The sequence below is a fragment of the Odontesthes bonariensis genome, chromosome 11, assembly GCF_027942865.1.
Source record: "Odontesthes bonariensis isolate fOdoBon6 chromosome 11, fOdoBon6.hap1, whole genome shotgun sequence".
NCBI lineage: Eukaryota > Metazoa > Chordata > Actinopteri > Atheriniformes > Atherinopsidae > Odontesthes > Odontesthes bonariensis.
This window is the reverse complement of record NC_134516.1, coordinates 31,472,952-31,478,692: the sequence shown is the minus strand read 5'-3', so window position 1 is coordinate 31,478,692 and position 5,741 is coordinate 31,472,952. Positions and strand designations below refer to the sequence as shown.

General features: G+C 40.9%; 1 non-coding gene across 1 annotated transcript; it reads right to left on the bottom strand.

The window, feature by feature from the left end:
- Positions 1-5,227: 5,227 nt before the first annotated feature.
- trnak-uuu (transfer RNA lysine (anticodon UUU)) lies at positions 5,228-5,300 on the bottom strand. The gene has a single exon. It is a non-coding gene; the product is annotated as a tRNA-Lys (tRNA).
- Between the last annotated feature and the right edge of the window lie 441 nt (positions 5,301-5,741).

Genomic DNA, 5,741 nt, shown 5'->3' with positions numbered 1-5,741 from the left:
AGCATTTACATGGCTTTGAAGTGAAAGAGTGCGACACTCTGGGACGGACCACATCCACTGCATAAATGTGAAGCCTCATTTCTTGGGGTTGTCTTGGTAGTGAAAATGTACAAGATCTGAACCTTTGAAACAAAATGGATTACTTCTAGGGATGACATGTGATTTTCCAAGTCAAGTAGAAGATCAATATTGTGGCCACGATTAGAATGACACTTATTTTCTATCAGAAGCGAGACTTTGTCATGATAAGTGCCCTAATAGAAACACTGAGCTGTTCCTCATTATAGTAAGTGCTTCTTGTTGGGGTAGTTTCATGACCTGCAGATCTTCCTCGTGTGAGCTGAACGGCAAGCTCACCGTTATCCACTTTTTTTGAGAACATGGTGGAAAGTCGTGTTAAGTTTTGTGAGATTCTGAACAGACTCCTTCAGCGATTGAAGACTGTCTTCCAAAGAATAAGAAATGATCTCAAATAGTGGTGTGGATACCTCAGTAGGACATGCACTTCAACTTTATGCACATTCTTTGGCGAAAATGGTGGAAAGTGCTTTGAAGTTGGGGTGTGATTCTTAACTGACTGCTTCAGTGATTGAAGACATTTCCTGGACTGTCTTCTAAATAGTAGGAAACTCTTGAAGATTCACGTGGATTCCTCAGTAGGACATGCACTTCAACTTTATGCACATTCTTTGGAGAAAATGGTGGAAAGTGCATGAGGTTGGGGTGGGATTCTTGCCTCACTGTATGATGAATCCAGACTCTTAAATCTTTCCACAGTGTGGGGAGCCAATTTACAATCCCCCCACTTTTTCTGTCTCTTACACTTGATACCAGACTGTACATTTGGTTTTGTCTTGTTTTGAAGTACGTGTGATGGAACTCCAACTGGAAGCTTCCTTTGTCAAACAAGTTTCATGGAGCAAACCTGCAGAAAGCTGATTGATCACTCATCAACACCTAACTTCCCTCATGTCTGCATTCATTCCAAAACGATACTTCTTTGAATGGTTGTTTAATGGCCCATTGCCTGGACCATAGAAACCTTGTGGAAAAGGAAGGTGGAGTTTGTTGGAACCACAAACACTGAGCATATAAACTGGGCAACTCTGTTCAACACACTCACCCAGTTGGAAACGCAACGGGGAAGACACAAGAAAGCATCAACTGGAGCGAGGAGAAATTCATGTAAGAAAAAAATCTGATTCACTGTCTGTGCTGACTTGTGTTTGAGTTCAGGAAGTGCTTCTGGTTGGGGCGATTGTACACGACAAATGCTATTGACTGTAACTGAAGCTAGCAGATGAGTGTATCACATGGAGACCACCTCAAACAGACACACTGATGGTTATTGATTTCATAAGTGCTTCTCTTTTGGGGTTGTTTCGCTTGTGAGATTTTCTTCAATAAGACATGACTGTTCTTTCTTGAATTTGTCCCCAACATTACCTTAACACAGGCACTGACTACATTTCTTCAAAAAGTAAGTGCTACTTGTTGGGGTAATCTTGCAGATGGCTTTCACTCAAATATTCTACTACAAAATATGAACTATAGATAAAAATGTATTTGCAAGGAATTTCTATTTAATTTCTACCTAATTTGAGCATTTACATGGCTTTGAAGTGAAAGAGTGCGACACTCTGGGACGGACCACATCCACTGCATAAATGTGAAGCCTCATTTTTTGGGGTTGTCTTGGTAGTGAAAATGTACAAGATCTGAACCTTTGAAACAAAATGGATTACTTCTAGGGATGACATGTGATTTTCCAAGTCAAGTAGAAGATCAATATTGTGGCCACGATTAGAATGACACTTATTTTCTATCAGAAGCGAGACTTTGTCATGATAAGTGCCCTAATAGAAACACTGAGCTGTTCCTCATTATAGTAAGTGCTTCTTGTTGGGGTAGTTTCATGACCTGCAGATCTTCCTCGTGTGAGCTGAACGGCAAGCTCACCGTTATCCACTTTTTTTGAGAACATGGTGGAAAGTCGTGTTAAGTTTTGTGAGATTCTGAACAGACTCCTTCAGCGATTGAAGACTGTCTTCCAAAGAATAAGAAATGATCTCAAATAGTGGTGTGGATACCTCAGTAGGACATGCACTTCAACTTTATGCACATTCTTTGGCGAAAATGGTGGAAAGTGCTTTGAAGTTGGGGTGTGATTCTTAACTGACTGCTTCAGTGATTGAAGACATTTCTTGGACTGTCTTCTAAATAGTAGGAAACTCTTGAAGATTCACGTGGATTCCTCAGTAGGACATGCACTTCAACTTTATGCACATTCTTTGGAGAAAATGGTGGAAAGTGCATGAGGTTGGGGTGGGATTCTTGCCTCACTGTATGATGAATCCAGACTCTTAAATCTTTCCACAGTGTGGGGAGCCAATTTACAATCCACCCACTTTTTCTGTCTCTTACACTTGATACCAGACTGTACATTTGGTTTTGTCTTGTTTTGAAGTACGTGTGATGGAACTCCAACTGGAAGCTTCCTTTGTCAAACAAGTTTCATGGAGCAAACCTGCAGAAAGCTGATTGATCACTCATCAACACCTAACTTCCCTCATGTCTGCATTCATTCCAAAACGATACTTCTTTGAATGGTTGTTTAATGGCCCATTGCCTGGACCATAGAAACCTTGTGGAAAAGGAAGGTGGAGTTTGTTGGAACCACAAACACTGAGCATATAAACTGGGCAACTCTGTTCAGCACACTCACCCAGTTGGAAACGCAACGGGGAAGACACAAGAAAGCATCAACTGGAGCGAGGAGAAATTCATGTAAGAAAAAAATCTGATTCACTGTCTGTGCTGACTTGTGTTTGAGTTCAGGAAGTGCTTCTGGTTGGGGCGATTGTACACGACAAATGCTATTGACTGTAACTGAAGCTAGCAGATGAGTGTATCACATGGAGACCACCTCAAACAGACACACTGATGGTTCTTGATTTCATAAGTGCTTCTCTTTTGGGGTTGTTTCGCTTGTGAGATTTTCTTCAATAAGACATGACTGTTCTTTCTTGAATTTGTCCCCAACATTACCTTAACACAGGCACTGACTACATTTCTTCAAAAAGTAAGTGCTACTTGTTGGGGTAATCTTGCAGATGGCTTTCACTCAAGTGCTACAAAATATGAACTATAGATAAAAATGTATTTGCAAGGAATTTCTATTTAATTTCTACCTAATTTGAGCATTTACATGGCTTTGAAGTGAAAGAGTGCGACACTCTGGGACAGACCAAATCCACTGCATAAATGTGAAGCCTCATTTTTTGGGGTTGTCTTGGTAGTGAAAATGTACAAGATCTGAACCTTTGAAACAAAATGGATTACTTCTAGGGATGACATGTGATTTTCCAAGTCAAATAGAAGATCAATATTGTGGCCACGATTAGAATGACACTTATTTTCTATCAGAAGCGAGACTTTGTCATGATAAGTGCCCTAATAGAAACACTGAGCTGTTCCTCATTATAGTAAGTGCTTCTTGTTGGGGTAGTTTCATGACCTGCAGATCTTCCTCGTGAAACAAGTTTCATGAAGCAAACCTGCAGAAAGCTGATTGATCACTCAAAGTGAGGACATTTAGTTTCTGGGTTACCAGGTAGATCATTACTGAGAGTTTTCAAAGAATGAAGAAGTAAAGGAAGTAAATCAGATCCTCTATGTGTCCAATGAGTGTGATCCTGACCGTATTCAAACCAGTCAAACTTCTGCTTAGTTCAGGTTCAGTTGAAGATTTAGTCAGTGGTGTTATTTATTTAGCCATTTACAAATCTGAAAAGCAGATCATAAAGCAACTGAAGTTTGGTGGATTAAAGCCTGCTGTTTAAAGCACAGAGCAACGTCACCTCCCAAACCCAACCTGCCACTGGCTCTAAAGGAGAGGAGCCTGTTAGCGGAGGGCCCTGCTCAGAGTCCTGCTTTAGTGAACTACAGCAACCAAGTAAACCTGCCAGACTTCTGTTGGGATCAGACTGATCTATGAGGGCTTCAAGATTCCATAAAGAGAAACATGCAGCTGGACCTAAATAAAACTTACAGAGAACTTACAGGAGAGGTTTTTAATGCTTTCATGCATCAATCTTTACTTCATTGGCTCCCTCCATGGGATTCAAATTTGGAACATTTTTCTAATAAAATAAAAAGATGTCAACGCTCAAAAAGCACCTTTATTATTGTTTTACTCTGTAATATATAGGATCCATAAACTCATTTATCACCAGCTCTATCAGCATGGAGAGAATCCTCTTTTCTCCCAAAAGATCCCCGGTGCTGCTCCTGAGGTGTTTCTGTAAGTTTATCACACCAGCTGGTGAAATGATATGAGTCCCTCTACAGTTGTTGGAGATATCAGCTGAGATTCAAACTAAAAGACACATTTTGTGTCTGAAACTGTGAGAGACTGTTCAAGTGGGACTGAAAGCAGATTCAGAGGGTTGTGATGTATGTGTTTCCACCCAAATGATCTGATAACTGTCAGAGATGCAGCAGTGCTATGAAATCCACTTTAGAAGCTGCAGTTATTGGACACAATGAAAGCTGAGCATCTCTGTGGCTCAGAGGAAAACTGAGCAACAAATGTTGTCAGTCTAAAGCTGAAATACTAAAGAATACTGCTCCTTATGTGGAACAAACCAAACTCCAGAGAAGCTGGAAGCACCACTGCGACTGAACTTGTGACATCATCACAGTTTACGCAACTTCCTCCAACATCTATGTCTCTTGAGGCCTTTACAAAATATATTTCTGACACTGATTTTTCTGATGAAGTGCTTTGTTTTATTGCCACTTAAATGAAGCAAACAATGCCCTTGTCGTTTAAACTGCACCAGCGTTGATTTATCTCTGTAATGTCTTGTGTTCTGTTCTGGGTGTTCATTCATTACAGATTGTCCAAATAGTGAAATCTAAGTGAAAAGAAGCCCTGATATAAAGCAGAACTATTCATGATGAATGCTCTTAACCTGTTGTAGTTTCAGTGAATGTGATCAACACTCTGCAGCTGGTGTATTTAAGGTGATTTCTGTAGTTTATATAGAAATATTCTATAGTTTATATAACTTACAAATGAGGACATAACGATGCAGCTAACAACAAAGCTAACAATAAGCTACATAGAAGGGAAAGCATCAGCCAGGCTCTGTCAGAGGTGACAGTGTAGAAACAGAGTGCAGCATAGAGGGAAGTACAGGTTAAGTGGTAGATTACATTTCTACACCTGAACAGGGACTTGAACCCTGGACCCTCAGATTAAAAGTCTGATGCTCTACCAACTGAGCTATCCAGGCCCTATGAGAGTGTGTCTGAGTGACAGCTGACATCTGAAACACTTCCTGAGTCCAAAGCTGTGACGCTGTTTTCTGAACAAACGCCTGGTTGATGTGAACTTGTGTTGCAGCCACTGAGCATAAAGAAGAAGGCCTTCATGGAGGGAAACAGGGAGCTAAGGAGGAGTGTGAAGAAAAAAGGAAGAGAGCAAGTCGGTGGGAAACTATCTGCAGCAGAACAGTGTGAGGGATGTGTGGTCAGGAATGGAAAAGCTCACAGGCTTTGGGATAATGTGGGATCAGACAGATGGAAGAGTTCAGACAAACTCAGCATGCTGCTGCCTCCTGCTACAGACCTCACATCCTCCATGTACCAACAGCTGCCCTGCCACACCTCAGCACATCTACATGAAACTATCACATCTATAGGAAAATAAACTATCGCCTCATCTGGATACAAAC